Here is a 20,565-nt window from a genome sequence, read left to right as displayed (position 1 = left end):
CTAAAGTACATGCCTTTCTGATGACTTGGGATGCTTTCTTCTTTATCTGGAAAACTTGCACTCCTTATTTAAGATCCCACTCCAATGTCACCTCCTTTGTGAAGCCTTCCTGAATACTTGTAGGCAGAATCAAGTGACACCGTCCTCTGGGTTCCCCCTACAATTGGTCCAGCTTACTAATTTTATTTTCGCTTAAGAAAGACATCATATTTAATGCATATTCTAAATACTTGAAAAATACCAACTCATTGGTCCTCAAAATAACCCCTCTGGGATAGATATGATAAAATGAGGAATTTTGCCATGTGAGGAGACTGAAGCACAGAGAGGTTAAAAATGACTTCCCTACCTTATGATAGGTGGACGTAGATGTATTAATTTGTAGATGTAGAGCCTAGGTCCAAACTCAGTCAAGCCCAAACCCAGAGCTCATGCTCTTCCCTACTTTGTCACACTGCTGCTGTCTCTGGGTTGCACTGCCCAGTCTGTGCTGGGATGAATCAATTGGCTGACATACCAGTCTTTCCCACTAGACTGTATCCCCTGTTACCATTTCATTCCTCTTTGTGTCCTGAAAGCCTGAGAGAATGCTCAGCAAATAAGGAATATGGTTGGGTTCACCAAGGGGAGTGGTTCAGAAGAGCCTGGGAATTCCTAGCTGTGAAATGCAAACAGGTTTCCTAAACAATTAGCTCAAGAACAACGTTCACCCAGGTAGAAGGGTTATAAGGCTTAAATACGATCATGGGTGTAAAGTGATTAGCCTGGCACGTGGCAAATGTGTGGTAAATGTTATTTCACACTACACTAATAATAACAGCAGCTCACATTTAACAAGCAATTACCATGTTTCAAGCACTGCTGTAAGTGGTTTATTTAACTAATTTAATCCTCATGATAACACTATAAAGTAAGTACTATTGTCAGAATCTAAGCAATAAAACAGAAACCACTTCAAGTGTAAACAGTGAGAATTTAATGCCTGAAACTGGTGACGCAGTTGAGGGAAGACCTGAGAAGCCAAAAGGGATTGAAGAGACAACCTGGACACTAGTAGTAGCAGGAAGCCGCTAACACCCATATGCTGGAGGGACAAAGGGAGGGGACAGTGGTACAGAACCAGGGGCTGGGATCACCCAGTGGAAGCTAGAATCACAGTGCCAATATCTGGGGCAGGGGAAGGAGGGGCCACCAGCAGGGGCCGGAGCCACAGAAGAGATTCAGCCTTGGAGGAGAAACTGCTTGAATCAGAGATACTTTCAGGGCTACCTGGGACATGGACCTCTCTGCTGAAACCACAAGAATCCTGGACAAACTGAGACAAGTTGGTTACTCTGGGACACAGAGAAGCAGAGGAAAGAAATTATCTGGCTTCTTTTTTCTTTTCCCCTCCTTTCTCCAGTGAGTGTCTCCCATTGGCTAGACCCAGCAAAAAGTCAGCCTGGGAAAGAGCCTGAAGCGGTCAGACTCCCTACCATGCAAAGCAAAATAGGCAAAAAAGCTAGAAATGGACTTGAGGGTCAAAAGAGCCATGACTGGAACAGCCACATGACAGGTATAGAAACTTAACAAACTGTTGCAGTCTGGGTCTTTGAGTAATCCCAATCTATAGGGTTGGGTTTGGGCAGCCAGGAACTAGATTTGGCTGTGCAGAGCCATTTTCAGTCCTAAGGGGCTGTGATTATTCCATAACCATGTGACCTGTGACTCCAGCCTCTATCACAAGCCGTTCCTCTAACACAGGTGAGGCACAGTTCTGCAGTAGATCCCACCTCATGTTGGACAGTCATCAGCACCAGCGCTGCTGGACACAGGGATGGCATTGAGCTACAGAGTTTGTCCCAATGTAAATCAGCTATCACTATGCATCCTGTTTAGTTCAGCTGACATTTTATTTTCTCAGCAAGATTGTTGATGAAGGAAGTAGTGAATTGATTTACATTCTGGCACAAGCTCCTTATTTCGTCATGGACCACTAACGAACAGTTCTCACACTGGCACTGGTGTTTGCACCGCACTTTTGTTGGCTTTGTCTCTGGAGAAATAATGTGGTTTAAAAGCAGAGAAGAAAAAGCATCAGATCAGAGCTCAATCTCTGCTACTTTCACTAATTGTGTGAGCAAGTGACTTAACCCCTCTCTTAGGTTGATATTGACAGTTTCCTCCCCTGTCAATACCAACCCAAGATGCCCTACCATCCATCCACACGAGGTCACTGTGAAGCACTTGGGCAGTTAAAGCATCCTACATCTCTGAAGGTTGTTTCCTTTACTGTGGGGTTGAATCCATGACTATTTGGAAGGGGGTGGATATCTTATCCTTAATCTGCCACAAAACTTGGAGCAGGGAGGCACAGAACTATAGGGACATACCCGTGCTCGATGACGGGGCATTGAAAACACAAATAGCCCCTAGAATGTATGGCACAAAATAATCCACTTTTACTGGCCTTGTAATAAACTATGAGTGTGTGTGTGTGTGTTTATGGGTGTGTTTATGTGTGTGTATTAGGAAAAGGGGGATGGAGTGGGGTGTAGACAATGGAAAGAAGAGTGTAGAGAGTGAGGGGTGGGGTGGTGTGACTGACTGAGCTCCCCAAGGAAAGTGGTAACTGAATGAAATGAGTATCACGGAGAAGGCCAAAGACATTGAAGGAGAACTGCCCATGTGGATGGGCATGTTATGTGACAATGCTGACAGATGGAATAACATGTATAAGCTTCACTGGATCATGCCAAGAGTTCATCGGATGTGGTGGGAATTCTGTGCCTTCTGGGGATCACATCCTAGCAGTGTCACAGGGTTGGGAGCCAAATTGGCATGTCCTCCAAAAATGCGGGTAGGGCTACCCTGGCCTGGCTACATTTTACAGCTCTTACCTTGGCCAGGGACCAAGTGTACGTGAGTGTCAAAGCCAACAATGTGCACCTGTGTGTTTACTCACACTAGCTGGGCCACGTCTTTAAGAGCAGCCTTGTATTTCTCTGGTCAGAGGCCAATCCCTCCCCCACCTCTTTTCCCAAACACCCAGCTGCTGTGCTGGGAAGGGCCATTAGTGAGGACAGAAGGAGACAAAGGGGAACCTCTTGTGTCTCCAGGTCCTGCAGCTCCCTAGCTGTTTCTATGGGCATACAGATGTCCGCAGGCTCTGTGAACATTGTCTGATAGCCAAGGAGGGCAGTGGGCCAGGTCAGGGAACTGGGATTCCAGCCAGCACTGTCTGCCCTGGACTATCGCCCAGTCTGAGTCTTTCCTGCCAGAATCCATGCCAGCGGAATGTCCAGTCGCAGATCCAAGTATCCCAAGCTCTTTAGACCCATAATATCTTTACAGAAAAAAATTATGTGCCTGTTGTAAAAAGGGCCCTGGTATCTCACACTGAGGCCAGATGTTAGAAACTGTTATCTGGAGGCTGCAGCTCGGGAAGAATATGGCCACAGCCCATATGGCAATGAGGAACATGCTTGGAGCCATGGGGAGTTCTGGGGACCCAGGTGGTCCTGTTGCTCTGGTAGAGCCACACCATTTAGTGGGATCACATGAAAACCCTTAAAGAATTCAGAGTTACTGGGAGTCTGACTTCAAGCAGAACTTTCTAGCCTTTTCTCCCCCTTCCTTCATCTCTTCTGGTTTTATGCTGCTCCCCTCACTTTATCTCTCTCTTCTCCTGTCTCCTCCTATTTGATGCCTAGTGCCCAGCAACTCTGGGGGCTCATCCCCCACCTTCACTAGTTCCCTAAACTTGTCTCCTTCCTGCTGACACTGTACTTGTTTCAGAATGCTATCCTAGAAAATACCCTCATTGGCTTGGATCTGGCACTTAGTTCTGGGGCAGTGAGGGGAGGGAAAGAGAGGGTGCCTTTTCAGGCAGCATGCTGAGGCTGACACTGCTGCAGCTTCCTGTGCTTCCTGCCTAGGCAGAGGTGCCCAGGGGTAACAGCGAGGTTAGCAGCAACAGCTCTATTCACTCAACAGGGTCATAGACTAGGCATTCGCTCAGCTGTGTTATGTGCTGGGATATAGCCAGCAGGGACCAGTTCATAGCAATGGAATGAAACTGCCTGGGAGGGACTGTGGTATGGAATTACTACTGTTCTCTGGGAGAGTAAGTACTAAGGGAACATGTTCAGCTCTAGATGAGAGGGACTCCAATGGGCAGAGGATGGGCATCAGGGTAGGCTGACAGAAGGCAGCAGGGCCCCAGGCTCTGGGCTAGAACTCAATGTCAAGTCCTAGGGAACCTCTCCCCAGGCCTCAAACACCAGGAGCACTAGCTCAGTTTGGCACAGACTCGAGTCCAGGGTGGTGTGGTGGAGGGAGCATTGACTTTGCTTAGAGCATGACAGTCTTGAGTTCAAATCACAGCAATGCCATTTAAGACCTCTGTAAAATTGGCCAAGTCATTTAGTCATTTTGAGTCTCAGGTTCCTCATCTGGCAAATGGAGACTCTTCAACATCAGCTCACAAGGTTGATTTATAGGAATCAAATAAGGCAATGTTTGTGAAGGTACACTGACTGACATTATTACTAAACTTGAATCTAATGTAGGGATGGAAGTGCTCTTGGAAGGGGGCAGAAGCCCAGCTATTACCACAAGCTGGGTAGGAATGGGTTTTGCAGACTAGAACATTCAAGCCAAGCCCAGAACACTTGCCTGGGGCTACTTACAGGTCAGGCTTGGCCTTGGAGAGGAAAGAAAGATTTTAAGCAAAGAAGCTACCTGATCAGATTTATGTCAGGGGGAGGCAGAGGACAAATGTTTTGGAGCTAGTAGGACTCTGTTTTGAATCCCTAGCTCTAGCATATAGCAGCTGTATGAGCTTAGACAAGTTATTTAACATTTTTGACATCTGTAAATAGGATAATGATGCCTAATATTATGAGTTAAATTGTGTTTCTCTAAATTTCTGTTGAAGTCTTAACCCCCAGTACGTGTGAATGTGATGTGGTTAGGAAATAGCATCTTTGTAGATGATCAAGTTAAAATAAAGTCTTTAGAGTGGACCTTCGTCTAATATCACTGGCATGATGATTAATTTTGGGTGTCAACTTAACTGGATTAAAGGACACACAGATAGCTGGTAAAGCATTATTTCTGAGTATGTGTTTTCACTCATGTTTATGACAGTGTTTCAAAAAGAGGTTAGTATTTGAATCAGTGGACTGATTAAGGAAGGTCTGCCCTCACCCAATGTAGGCAGGCACCATCCAATCAGCTAAGGGTCTGGATAGAACAAAAGGTAAAAGAAAGGAACATGTGATCTCTCTTTCTTCTGGAGATGGGACTCCCATGTTCTCCTGCCTTTGGACATCAGAACTCGAAGTTCTCTGGCTTCAGACTCCAGGACTTGAACTCGAGGTTCTCTGGTCTTCAGACTTCAGGACTTGCGCCAGCCACCCCTCAGGTTGTCAGCCTTTAGAATTAGACTGAGCCAAGCTACCAGCTTTCTTCATTCTTCAGCTTACAGTTGGCATAACATGGGACTTCTCAGCCTCTGTAATCACATGAGCCAATTTCCCTAATAAATCCTCTCTCTAATCTACAAATCTATATATGTCATATTGGTTCTGTTTCTCTGTAGAACCCTGACTAATACAACCGATGTCCTTATAAAAAGGGGAAATTGAAGGATAGACATACACACACAGAGCACACCATTTGGATATGAAGACAAAAATCAGTCTTCATTTCTGATCAGTTGTTATCATTCCTGGCTTTATCATTCCTATAAGCCAGGAATGATTAAGATTGCAGCAAACCACAAGAAGCTAGAAGAGAGAAGTGGAACAGAGTCTCCCTCACAGCCCTCTGTAGGAATCAATCTTACCAATACCTTGACCTTGAACTTCTAGCCACCAGACCTGTGACGCAATTTCTTTCTTTTATAGTTTTAAAAAATGTTTTAATTTTCAATTTTATGGGTACTTAGTAGGTGTATATATTTATGGGGTACATGTGATATTTTGATACAAGCATGCAATGTACAATCACATCAGGGTAAATGGGGTATCTACTAACTATCTCAAGCATTCATCATTTCTTTATGTTACAAACATTTCAATTATACCCTGTAGTTATTTAAAAATGTACAATAAAATCTTGTTGACTGTAATCACCGTTATACTATCAAATACTAGTTTTCATTCTACCTAAGTATATTCTTGTACCCATTTACCATCCCCACTTCATCTCCACCCCCATTACCCTTCCCACCCCCTGGTAAACATCCTTCTACTTTCTATCTCCATGGGTTCAAATGTTTTGATTTTTAGATCCTACAAATAAGATCATGATATATTTGTCTTAATATGTCCAACTGATTTCACTTAACAGTGATCTCCCTTTCTACCCATGTTGTTGCAAATGACAGAAATTCATATGGCTGAATAGTACTCTATTGTGTGTATGTGCCACATTTTCTTTATCCATTCATCTGTTGATGAACACTTAGGTTGCTTCCATATCATAGCTATTGTGAATAGTGCTGCAATAAACATGGAAGTACAATAACATCTTCAGTATGTTGATTTCCTTCCTTTTGAGTATACAACTCAGCAGTGGGATTGCTGGATGGTATGGTAGCTCTATTTTTAGTTTTTTGAGGAACCCCCATCCTGTTCTCCATAGTGGTTGTACTAATTTACATTCCCACCAACAGTGTATGAGGGTTCCCCTCTGTCCACATCCTCTCCAGCATTTGTTATTGCCTATATTTTGGATGTAAGCTATTTTAACTGGGGTGAGAAGATATCTTATTGTAATTTTGATTTACATTTCCCTGATGATCAGTGATACTGAACAGCTTTTCATATGTCTGTTTGCCATTTCCATGCCTTCTTTTGAAAAATGTCTATTGAGATCTTTTGCCCATTTAAAAATCAGATTATTAGATTTTTTCCTATTGAGCTGTTTGAGCTCCTTATATATTCTGGTTATTAATACTTTGTCAGAGGTATAGTTTGGAAATATTTTCTCCCATTCTGTGAGTTGCGACAATTTATTCATGTTGTTTAAGTCATCCAGTTTGTAATACTTTGTTGTGGTAGCCCTAGGAAGCTAACATAACTACCTTAATGGAGGATTAGAGATAATCTAGGCATTCAATAAATGATGGCCATTATTATTGTTCTTTCTCTCAGTTGCTTAATCAGGTATTACTGGAAAGCTCCCACAAAGCAGGACAGTGCAGTGTGAGAAGCACAGGTCCAGGGCCCAACAGAGAGGCCTGCGTACACCACTTACTAGTTTTGCTACCTTGGGCACGTCACTAAAACTCCTCGACCTTCAGGTTCCTCAGCTCTAATATGGAGATAAGAGTAGTAGCCACCTCAGAGCGTTGTGAAAAATGCTTGAGAAAGAGGAATTTAAATGATTACTCAGCACAATACCTGAAATATTAAAAACACTCAATAAGAGATAGCTATTATTACTACTATTGTTGTGGTGATTATTACTATATGTAGTAGAGCGCTATAGGCTTACGTCAAGTTCTGCCTTCTCCTTGAAGGGTTTGTTGAATGCCCTCTTCAAATGATTTTTCTTACCTCTTAATTCTTGCAGCTCAAGCCTTGACACTGAATGACATTTTGTCTTTTGGGTTGTTTCAGGTGTGTATCTTCTCTTTCCAAGGACACTGAATGCTTTATGAAAGCGAGGGTTGTATCTTACTATGTTTCTGTAACTCTCACAGCACCTAAACACAATTCTTTGCTTTTAGTAGGTGCTCAGTTATTGCTTATTGATTGATTGACTGATAGACTGAAGCCATGTAGTTGCAGCTTCAACAGGGATTCTGGGGCAGTGAGAAGGGCTTATTTGTAAGCATGTCCACCTTTTGAGTTACCTTAAGGGATATATTTTTAAAAATCTATCTCTGTATTTGCTTTTGTTGTTAACTTTCAAAAACAATAATATCCCATTGAATACTGTTAAATTCACTTAAGTATCATCCCATGTAGACATGCAGCAGTTTTAAAAAACCCCAACATCAAAAAATCCTCCTATCTCTAAAGGGTTGAATTAAATACCATTTAAATGTTAAATTCTAACTTCAATATTAAATTTTAATTTTGTCAGCTAAAACATGTCCTGAGGTATCCATGGTATGGGTGGAAGAAATGGCCTGAAAAGGTAGGTTTAGGACCAGATTGTAAAGGGCACTGTGGTTGGTTCATGCTAAGGAGTTGGGATTTTGCTTTATAGGCCTGGGGACTCAGAATGAAAGCTCTGAGGATTCTGCGTCCTCTGAGTCCTCTCTAATGGACTCACTTTCCCAGCCTTTCTAGCAGAGGGCCTAGAGGGAGAAACTGTTTTTTAACAGTTAATTGCTGTTTCTAAAACATTTCTCTTCTACCCTGCCACTCTCATGAATCAATCTTTTGGTCAGTCCCGAAGATTCATTGAAGACCGTGTTCCCTGACTCTATGGCTTTCTCTCCATCTCACACTTTGCCCTTATAATAGGGGACGTTGATGCTCATGGTGACAATCCACCCCACACCTTGGCTTCTCATTCTCCTGACTTCATCAACAGTAGCATTTTCTCCTGTCCACCTGAGCTATGCACTCATGGCCACACCTTGAATCTTATCATCTTGGAGAATTATTCTGCCTCATGAATTCTGAACTCCACAAACTATTCTCTGAACATGATTTATTTTCCTTCCAATTCTCTCATTCCATTATTGCCAGCATTTTTAGCTTCATCAAAACCGTCAGTCCCCTTTGCTTCTCCAATTACTCACAGTCTGTTCTATCTTTTCTTCCTTAATATTTCAACCTTTGACCACCCTGTTACTGAAACTTTCAACTTTCATGCCCTCTCATTCATTAAATCTGCTTGGCAAAACCTGCCAACTCTTTGCTTCTTCAACTACACTCCTGCAGAAAGCCATACAACCACTTGCAGGTTGGAACTGCTATAAATTCACATCCTTCAATTTCAAGCATGTCCTCAATATTGTCCAACAATCCTTCATGCATCCCTAAGATCATTCCCATTTCACACAAAAGATAATTCAACCTGTCATCATTTTCCTTACGATGGCTACCCCATTATCTCTACCATCATTCTCATATTAACTCACTTTTTACCTTAGAAAGACATTTGGAGCAGTCAGGTACAATTTCCTCAACTGTCTATCCTCTTTCTTCCCACCACACATTGTATTTATGTTCAGCCACACAATTCCTTCTTGTCTTATGAAAGAAGTATATTCTATTGCTCCTGAAGGCTTATTTCTTCCCTTGTACCAGCAACTCTTCTGTGTTCCATGACATTATTATTTTTCACTCTTGTATCTTCAACTTTTATATGTATAACATATAAATATTTTAAGTCTCTCTCATATTAAAAAAATCTCATATTCCTGTTTAGAAAACCAATCTCTCCCCTTTTCAAATAATGTTTTGTGGTTGTTGTTGATTTTAGAAAGTTTCAAAAACTCAGGCTTTTAAAATCTCTGTACTAACCAGTTACTAGTTGTATTACCTTGGGCAGGACAGTACTTTGCAAGTGACAGACACTACCCTGGCAGCATGACTCACTCCTTTCTTTCTGATGTTGAGTTCCAGGATAACATGGTGGAATTCCTTCAAAGTTCCTGCATATTCTAATTGCCAGTTAATGTTTCTTTGGTAATAATTAAGTCCTTCTTCTGAAGGCAGATTACGCTTTACTCAAGACAGTATTTTAGCAAGTATTTTGTTGTTAGTCAGTAGTATTCCTAGATGATTCTTCTCTTCTGTAGTTCAGATGAACAAATATTTACTGAATGCCTATTATGTTCCAGGCACTATTTATAGGTCCTCCTTCACCTCGGTGTTGGTTTTTTGACTGGTATTAGGAAAACATTTTCCATGGTTTCTATCTGGCCAGTCTGTAGTCCATACCCACAAAGATAATACCTTTAATAGATGCTGTTAATGCCCTACCTTACGTTTACTTGTCTAATATAAAAATGGAAGGGTTAATGCTCCCAGGGGTGGTAGAGAGATAAATGACCTAACCTCTCTGTGTTCCAGTGGGTTAGTTCTGAAGTATGTTATACCAGGCTTCTCAAGGCTTTCCCAGTAGGATTGAGCTCCACTTGTCCATAGCAGTAACCTCCTCATTAATGTACATGCTATCTTTTCTAAGCTCTTCCTGCCTCACTTTTCCCACTTTACCACTTAGGCTAGCCCCCAAATAAACAATCTACAATCTAGTAGTCTTTGTTTCAATTCTGTTTTTGGAGGAGCCAAACAAAAATAGTGTCTTACCCTAAAGGAACACTTACTGTGGGCCAGCCATCATTATGTTCACTTCATGTATCTTAGCATAGTGGTTAAGATTGGGATTAAGTCAGGCAAAAGATACAAAACACTTATAATAAGGTCTAGCACATAGCAGGTACTCAATAAATTTTAGCAATATAATATATCAGACAAGGTCCAGTCAGAGACATAAACCACACCAGTGATTTGAACAGAATATTTAGTACAAAGAATTGTTACCTAGGCATAAAGTCATTATATAAACAACTGAAAAGGTAAAAAGAGAACTTCAAAGCATGACAGAAGTAACAACTGCAGGATGTAGCTACTATCTTTGGGAAAACAACGGGAAGAGGTCAGAAGAGTTAAAGCTTAAAATCCTGGAAGAGAGGTTAAACAGAGCTGAAGCTCAGACCTCTGAAGAGGGCACTGCTCAGCTGGTACTGCTGACTCTAAGCTTGGAGGAGTGGCTTCACGAAACTCAGACCTTTAGGGGGGGCAGAGTTGGTATATTAGTCCATTTCACACTGCTGCAAAGATACTAACAGAGACTGGGCAATATATAAAGGAATGAGGTTTAATTGGCTCACAGTTCCACATGGCTGGGGAGGCCTCAGAAAACTTACAGCCATGATGGAAGGGGAAGCAGGCACCTTCTTCACAAGGCAGCATGAGAGAGAAGAAGGAGCAAATGAGGAAGAGCCCCTAATAAAGCCATCAGATCTCATGAGAGCTAACTAACTATCACAAGTACAGCATGGGGGAAAACCACTCTCATGATCTAATCACCTCTCACTAGGTTCCTCCCTCAACACATGGGGATTATTGGGATTACAGTTCAAGATGAGATTTAGGCATGGACACAGAGCCAAACCGTATCCGTTGGCTAGTGCTGTTTTTATGAAAGGGGCATGATAAGCTTAGTTTGGTAAGTTCTAGAAAAATGAAAATCTCAGTTCAAAATGTGCTGCTTTTGGAAGAAACTGCAACTGTTGGAGTGAAGAAGTGTTGTTAAGGGAGATATTTACAGGAAAATGAAACCAACAGGAAGCATACGATAAGAAGAAAGTCCCTTCTTCTTCCTCTTCCAGCCTCAGAGTTTTCCTTTAATATACCCATTGGCACTTCCTAACAAGGAGCCAACTGGCAGAAAAGAAATATGGTTTGTATGGTCTCTGTCTCAGCATCACAAAACTGAGTATAGACAAATGGGTTTTGGGCTGAGAGGCAGCATCCTAATAATTGGCATGACTGCTCTCTACAACAATCCTTGGGGCAGGTACTATAGTTATCCCTGCTTTTTTAAAAGATAGTCTTAATTTTTTAAAGTAGTTTTAGGTTACGATGGTTAATTTTATGTGTCAACTTCACTGGGCCAAAGTTTGTCCAGATATTTGGTTAAACGTTATTCTGGATGTGTCTGAGAGGGTGTTTCTGGATTAGATTTACATTTAAATTGGTAGACTAAATAAAGCAGACTGCCTTCCCCCATGTAGGTGGGCTTCATCTAAACTATTGAGTGCCTGAATAGAACAAAAAAAAAACTGAGCAAGAGAGAAGCTGCTCTTTCTGCCTGACAGTCTTTGAGTTGGGACTCGAGCAGGAATTTATACCATCGGTTCTTCTGAGTCTTAAAGATTTGGACTACAGATATTGGAACTTCTCAGCCTCCATAATCCCATAAGCCAATTTCTTATTATCTGTGTGTGTGTGTATGTATGTATATATGTATGTGTGTATGTATGTATCTGTCTGTCTATCTATTCATCTATCTATCTATCTATCTATCTATCTATCTATCTATCTATCTATATATCTATCTATCTCCTGCTGGTTCTGAGTCTCTGGAGAACCCTGCTACTACATAGGTTCACAGCAAAATTGAATGTAAAGCATGGAGATTTATATCCCTGAATTTTTGTGATTAGACTGCAAGTTACTAGTCCAAAATCACACAGCTAGTCAGTGGTAGAGCCAGGATTTCAATCCAGGATTTCAGGTGCCAGAGCCCACACTACTAGTCACCTAAACAATATGCCCATGCAAACAATATCATTGTTTCTGTCTCCTTTTATCCAAGCTCACATGTTCTCCAGTGTCATTAAAGTTCTCTACAATCATTTGGGTAGGACAACCATCTTCCTCCTTCACTCTTCTTTTTCCAAATTAGTGACTATTGTCTACACTTTAAAGCCTGAGCAATGAGGTACTTATCAGGACACCACTCAGCACCTCAAATTGTTTTGGTGAACTTAGGTTTCTGTTGGTACCATTAAAGAGCATGACAAACTTATGATACTCTTGAAAATGTATGTACATTAAACGGGCATTTGTCCTAACTACTAGGTAAAAGATAAACTTAGTATTACAAACTGATGCCTGCAACATCTGGCAAGGGGGAGAAATCCAGATATATTCTAGTTCTTACTCCTGAGAGACCGAATGATTTTCCTTGGCCCAAGCTCCCTTGTGACAATGAGTTTGTTCTCTGTGGACACTACCTACATCTAGATTCAATGTCTCTTTCGCAACATTCCTAGCCATTATGCCAAGTCAGACGCACTAAGCTCAAATTTGAAGGGTAGGTGTAGGGTCACCAGAAGGTCACTAGTATCTCTCGGCAAGTTGAAGAATTTGGAGACAAGTGATTGTCCAACTGTAGAGCCAACACCTGATAGCCTTCATGCTGGAGGGTGGAGACCTTTACAAGGAAAACTGCGGCTGGATTCCTTCTCAGGGGCTGCCCTTCAACAGAAAGTCTGGTTTCACTCAGCACAGAAATGTTGACTCTGGGTCTGGACAACTCATATGTGACCATATTTTACAGACAACAGTTATCATCATCGTCTAAGGTTGTGATAACTCATGGTGCAGGTGTTCCTTCTTTCCTTGCTAACAGGTTGGCAGCCTTCTATTTGCCAAAGTCTCCAAAGAGGGAATTTCCAACATGACAATTTGGACAGGCTTGAGCCTAGTGTGAAACAGCCTTTGCTCTTGTGATCTGCTTTGTGAGGAGTGAAACTGGATGTTATAATTAAGGCTATTCAGAGAAAAACAGTGATACGTGACTGACATTCTGAGCTTCCTAACTGGATAAGTATTTGATGAAATCTATAATGAGTAGGATACGTTTTCCTATCATGTTAATCAGAAGCTTGGGCCATTCAGACCCTCTCAAGCGGTGGCCATTAGCCAACTACAGGCATTTCATGACAATGGCTTTCATCTTTAGCATCCCATTATTGGTGCATGTTGCTGTGAAGGCTGATGCTTAAAGGGCAAGAGAGGTGAAAATCTCTATTTTCTGTCGTTCTTAGGAGAATATCAGGTTCCAGTACTTTCTATCCCTTCTCATTATTCTTCCAATTCCTCTTTAATCTACTTGATCAGAATTTAATCATTCAGATTCTTGCCTCTAGCAGAAACTACCAGATGAAAACATTTTGTGGAATACCAAAGGATTTCTGACATATTAACAGGACCTACATATATCACAGGACCTAAAACAGGTGGACTAGTGAAAAGGTTTGAATCCTAGTGCTATATTTTAAATTCTCAAAAATGAAGAATGCTCTAGTCATGAAGACTAGAATAGAAGAAGATTGCAGACCTCCGTCATTAGAGAGCATAGATATTTAAACTTGGAAAACCGAGAGAAAATAACAAGTCTGATATGCCAGTGGAAGAACCAAGATGAGAGACAATCATGAACCAGGAGCTACAGAGAACTTGAACAGAACAGACAAGTTGGGGATAAAGTGAGGAGAATCAGGTGATTGTAGAAAATAAAATATATCTGAAAAGCTTGCATTTATCTGCTGTTGTCTGGGCATGGCATGGATGGGGAAGACTGGCTTAAATGTACAGCATCATAGCAGACAGCAATGACACTATGAGACTGAGGAGTTTCCATCAATGTGGCCCATGAATTTCTTCTGGATAGTCTACAGGCTGCTCATTTGTAAGTTGGGGTTTGAAAATATGAATGACTATCCTGTAGTTTGTGTCACAAATGAATTTACTGATGACATTGATGTCTACTTTGAAATAAGGTGCTACAGTTTGAATGTATCCCCCAAAATTTATGTGTTGGAAACACAATTCATTTGCCTTCATGACTAGATTAATGGATTAACGAGGGCTCTGCCTTTATGAATGGATCAATGTCCTGCCACAGGAGTGGGTTTCTAATTATGAGTGGCTTTGTTAAAAAAGCAAATTTTCTCTGGCTCTTGTGCTCTTGCCCTCTCACCATGTGATGCCCTCTGCCATTTATGACAGAGCAAGAAAGCCATCAGCAGATGTTGGTGCCATGCTCTTAGATTTCCCAGCTCCAGAACAACAAGTTAATAAACCTCTATTTTTATAAATTACCAAGTCTATGATATTCTGTCTTAGCAACAGAAAATGAATTATGACATAAGAACATTATTTTCATTATTTAGTGGATTTTAAAGGTGGCAGTATGTGGGATCAATGTTTCGTAGTGGCTTTGTTTTCACCAGAGTTCTCTGTGCATTACAGAGAATATATAAGGAAAATCAGGATAACTTTCACTGACATTTCCAATCTCCTCAACCAACTCCAACCATATTAATTTGGTAAGGGTTCAGCTTCCCTCCAAGCTCGTAACATGTTTGTTCTAGTTTACTTCTGGTGACTGTAGTGTTCTTAAAAAGCAATATATCATTGTTTCAGTTGCCCAGTATAGTCCTCCAGACGCTAACTCTTGTAATATCACATACCTTTCTAGTTTAAGCCCTTACCATAGAAATAGTAGAAACCAATATTCGATTGTTATTAATTGCCACTGAAGGTTTGTAATGTATTGCCTTTGGAAAGAAAATAGATATTCTCACATGAAAATGATGATACAATACACCAACAGGTGAAAATCTGAAGACTGGGTGTTTGATTTCAATGACAGGGGTTGGGGGAGAAAGAGACAGACAGAGAGAGAGAAAATCTTCTCAACTTCACCTGTTTGACTATAGTTGACTGAATCAGCAATAAAGGTTGTGTCATCACCAAGGAATATCAAATCACTAATACAGACACAATGACCAGTTTCTAGTAAGATGACAGCCTGGCAATCACTGTCACCTCTTTCACCCATAGACATTTGATTTGAATTACTATACTTGTAGGAGTATCCCAGCTGTAACACACACTTCTATCCAAGTCACTTTTTAAAGTCTTTGATTTCAGCAGCCATGAGATGTTTCTTGGAAAGGAAAGTAAAACTCAAATATTTAGAAGCCATTTGGTAATAAGAAAAGTTTCCCCTTAGTTGGTTTGTAGAGTTTGGTGAATTGCTTTAGAAAGATTTTATAAATTTAACACTTTGAATTACATGAAATAAGGTGACATGATTGTCACTCTTCAAAAATATGCACTTTCCGTTCCAGGATTTGAAGATGGCTAACCAGAAAGTACACAATTGCAAAGGCAAATTTTCAAGTATAACATGGAGCTTAATCATAATAAGTAACATTTATTGAGTGCTTACGTAAAAGTATTATCCCATTTTATAGATGAGGAAATGAACCTAAAGAGAGTTTAAATAATACAATGTCACACAGGTAATAAATGGCACAGCTGAGATTTAAACCCAAGTCTTAGGCCAAGCCCATGATCTTAACCATTATACACTTCTTACAGAACTGTGAATGGTATACTGCTCTAGACTACAGGCATCTAATACTTTGAAATTATTTTGGGTCTAGAAATCTTTTCAGTAATCTGTATGTCACCATTTTGAATGGTTAGTTCATGAAACAAGCAGTAAAAAGTGTCTCCATTCAATCAAAGTTCATGGAACACTTCCTCTTAGTCCTCTATGTCCCACAGTCAAGAAATTACCTTATAGTCAGGAACATAGACATGATATGTTAAATGAAAAAGAACACTCATAGATAATAAACTCTGACTGAAGTGACAACTTGTATATCTAGAACTTTCCTGCTTTTATGTAATTTCATTATTCTGAGCAATTGGAATTTACTAAATCTCTAACTGAATAAAATTTAATTTTATATCATTGTCAGCCTTTCTGTATCATTAAATTCATACATTAAAGAACAGTCTTTGTCAGATTAGGAGTCTTGATTTCTAATTCAAAAAACATGTCTGTTGTAGCAGGTGCTAGATTAGAAGTACTGACTGCTAAATGTCAGAGACGTTTAGCAAATGAGAGATAACAGAGAGGTTTGACTGTCTACTTCGGGGATGCTTCATGGAGGAAGAAAACTTTGAGCAGAACCTTGAAGGCTGAGTATAATTTGAATAGAGAGAGAAAAGAAATAAGCATAAGACAAAAGAAAAGAGAAAAAAAGCCTAAAGAGGTCCTCCAAGGGACATTTTTATGTAGGAAGAGAAAGTTTAAATCCATGAAAGAGACCAAAAAGGAATAACTAGAGAGGGAGAAAAAACTAGAAGCAGAGACAGAAGTCCAAAAAGATAATTTCAAGGAGTGGGCAATAATCCTCTTCAAATGATATAGAGATGTGGTAGAAGATAAGAATAAGAACAGGGCATAAACTGGGTAAGGCTTGAAGCTTCTGAACAGTGGCCCATAGAGTGGAATGGGTAGCAGACAGGCTCTTGAGGGTTAACATGGATGGACAGACACAGGAAGCGGCCAGTAAATACAGCATGTGTGCAGCTTAGCAGTGAAGGGGCAAAGTTAGGTGAAAAGCAAAAATCGACTCACACAAAAGGCCATCTACTTTTTAAGATAAGACAGTCAAGATTGTTTTTGAAGGTAAAAGGGAAGAAGCCTGTGGCCAAGGAGAGAGCAAAAATACCATGGGGTAAAACATGTAGTTGGAGAGATAAGGTCCCAAAAAAGGAGGAAAAGATGTGGTCCAGAAGGCAGATGTACCTTACCTTCAGAAGAGCAGTTCCTCCTTCATTCAAGATATTTGTGAGGTACTATGTTAGGCACGGGAGACACAGGAGAGAAAAAAACAACTCACCCACCAGGCAACCGATCAAACAACAACAAAAAATTAGAATACCTACCCTCAGAAAACTATAGTTTAGTGGGAGAGAAAGATTTTTAAATAAATAAACACTAAAATAAAAATAAAATTACAAATGGTGGCCATGATGAAAGAATTAAGTAGTACCATGAAACAGAATCCTGGGGGAAGCTGCAAAGACAAAGCCTTCTTGAAGAACTGAGAGTTATCTTAAAATCCAAAGGAAAGAGGGAGCTAGCCATGTGAAGACCTGAGGTCTGGGGATAGAAATTTTCTGACAAGGGAGACAGCAAGTACACAAGCTCCAAGTTAAAAAAAAAAGTTTGGTATGCTCCAGAATCTAAGAGAAAGCCAAGCAAGTGGCAATGATATAACACAGTGAACCTCCTGGCCTCCTAGTGAAAAAGATCAGGCCCAGTTCCATTTTCTTTCTGAGCCAAGTGAAAGAGGTGAACCCATCCCACCGCAACCACCGTACCAGCACTTTCCCTCTGATTCTGTGCAACAAGGAGAAGAAGCAGGGGCTGCTTCTAGGAGAGGAAGCTCAGCAGGAACCAGGGAAGAAGCTTTCAGTAGTCAGGCAGGCAGGCAGGCAGGCCAAGGCAGGCTTGGTCCAGCTGAAGAGCAAATGGCTACAAGAGCAGCAGCTGGGGTTCATCCAGAGGCATTTCTCTGGCCTACCCCAGAGCCCTGGAGAAAATTTCTAAGGGTCACAGAACAAGAAGCTCTGTGCTGTGTGATTGATTGATTGATTTACAAGTTGATTGATTTTTTTTGAAAGCAACTAAAAGTCATTGTTTGCTACCACATGTACCAAATAAAGCAGGTGATCAAGCTAGGCAATACCATTAAAAATAATTTTTAATGAACTGTAATTTGTATATATATGTAGCATGCAGTTTGATGAGATTCAACAAATGTACACATCCTTGTCAACACCACCCCAGTAAGATACAGAACATTGCCAGGTTTTCACACCTATAATCCCAGCACTTTGGGAGATCGAGACTGGCAGCTGGTAGGTCGCTTGAGCCCAGGAGTTTGAGACTAGCCTGGGCAACATGGCAAAACCCTGTCTCTACAAAAAATACAAAAATTAGCGGAGCATGTTGACCCACGCCTGTAGTTCTAACTACTCAGAAGGTTGAGGTTGGAGGATGCTTGAGCCCAGGAGGCAGAGGTTGCAGTGAGCCAAGAGCACACCACAGGACTCCAGCCTAGGAGTCTTAAAAAAAATATCGAACATTTTTCACCTCAGAAAGTTCTTCTGTGCCCTTTCCCAGCAAAGAGTGTCTTTCCCCAGAGGCAACCATAACCATTGTCCTGATTTTTTCACCATAGGATCATTTTACCTTTTTTGAGGGTCATATAAATGGAATCACAGTGTTTCTACTTTTTTGTATCTGATTTATTTTATTCATTTTAATATTTTTGAAATTTTTTCACCTAATTTCATGTATCAGTAGTTCATTTATATTTATTGTTCTCTCATATTACATTGTATAAATATACCATAATTTGCTAATCAATTTTACTGTTGAGCATTTAGGTTGTATTTTTAACTATTATGCATATACCCACTATAAAAATTTATATACAGTCTTTTTGTGGGCATATGTTTTCATTTCTCTTAGGTAAAATCTAGGAATATAATATCGGTGTTATAAGGCCAGTGTATATTTACCCTTATAAGAAAATGCCAAACAGGTTTCCAAAATGGTTGTAACATTTTACTTCCCCACCAGCAATGTATGAGAGTTTCAGTTGCTCCACATCCTCTTCAACATTATGTACTGTCATTTTGGTATAAGCAGGGGTATAAAGCAGGGGTCTCCAATCCCTGGGCCGTGGAACCAGACTTCACAGAAGGAAGTCTGTATTTACAGCCACTCTCCATCACTTGCATTACCACCTGAGCTCCACCTTCTGTCAGATCGGCGGTGGCATTAGATTCTCATAGGAGCATGAACCCTATTATGAACTGCACATGCAAGGGATCTAAGTTGCACACTCCTTATGAGAACCTAATGCCTGATGATCTGTCACTGACTCCCATAACTCCCAGATGGGACTGTCTAGTTGCAGGAAAACAAGCTCAAGGCTCCCAGTGATTCTACATTATGGTGAGTTGTATTATTTCATTATGTATGACAATGTAATAATAATAGAAATAAAGTGCACAATAAATGTAATGCCCTTGAATCATCCCAAAACCATCCCCACACTGGTCCATGAAAAATTGTCTTCTACGAAACTGGTCTCTAGTGCCAAAAAGGTTAGGGACCACTAGTATAAAGTATTATCTCATTGTGGTTTGATTTGGATTTCCTTAATGGGTAATGATGTTGAGTATCTTTTCATGTGCTTATTGGCCATTCCTATATCTTCTTTTATAAACTGTCTGTTCAAGTCTTAGGCCATTTTGGAGGACTGTTAATCTATTTATTGGTGATTTTAGGGAGTTCTTTATATATTCTGATTACAAGTATTTTGGTATATATATATGTGCATATTGTTATGTCATATTAATTATTTTATGTGAATATTGTCTCCTTGTCTGTGGCTTGCTTATTCATTATCTTTTTAAAAGCACATGTTTTTGATTTAGTGTATTCTACTTTTTCAATTTGGTCATGGCTAATACTTTTTGTGTCCTCTCTAAGAAATTTTGTTTACTCTAAGATATCACAAAGTTTCTTCTAAAAGTTTTATGGTGTTAGCTTCTAAGTTTAAGTCTCTAACCAATTTCAAATTAATTCTTGTGTGGTTTGAGTTAAAGATTAAACTACATTTTTCCATATGGATATCCAGTATTTTCAACATGATTATTTGAAATCAGATAGTATGGATCTTCTAAATTTTTTCTTCTAGTTTAAGTTTGTTTTAGCTGTTCTAAAACTTATATGGAAATGCAAACACAGTTCTTTTTCAAAAATTTTTGGGCTATTCTAGAGCCTTCAAATTTCTATATACATTTTAAAATCAGCTTATCTACGACTACCAATCTGGCTGTGATACTGAGTGGGATAGCACTGGACTCATAGATCAATTTGGGGGAAATCAATCTTAATATTAGGTTTTCTAATTCATTAGTGTAGAATATATCTCTCAATTTATTTAGGTTTTCTTAAATCTCTCTCAGGAATGTTTTATACTTTTCATTGTAGAGGTCTACACATTCTCTGTTAAATTCATTTCTAAGTATTTTATAATTTTTGATGCTATTATGACTGGCATTTTGTAAATATCCCTTTGTAATTTTCTTTCTTTCTTTCTCTCTCTTTCTTTCTTTCTTTCTTTCTTTCTTTCTTTCTTTCTTTCTTTCT

At 40.1% G+C, this 20,565-nt stretch overlaps 1 long non-coding RNA gene across 1 annotated transcript in view; it reads left to right on the top strand.

Annotated features, from left to right (window-relative positions):
* Positions 1–5,019: 5,019 nt before the first annotated feature.
* The window catches only part of LOC116543038, a 17,245-nt gene continuing 1,699 nt past the window's right edge, over positions 5,020–20,565 (top strand). The window contains exons 1-2 of the long non-coding RNA XR_004265449.1: positions 5,020–5,107; positions 16,894–16,899. This is a non-coding gene — a long non-coding RNA (uncharacterized LOC116543038). The remainder of the gene's footprint in view (positions 5,108–16,893; positions 16,900–20,565) is intronic.

Source organism: Sapajus apella, unplaced genomic scaffold, assembly GCF_009761245.1.
Source record: "Sapajus apella isolate SASKATOON/1434 unplaced genomic scaffold, GSC_monkey_1.0 scaffold179, whole genome shotgun sequence".
NCBI classification, from domain to species: domain Eukaryota; kingdom Metazoa; phylum Chordata; class Mammalia; order Primates; family Cebidae; genus Sapajus; species Sapajus apella.
Note: the sequence above shows the minus strand (reverse complement) of the source record. Positions and strands in the feature narration are given on the sequence as shown.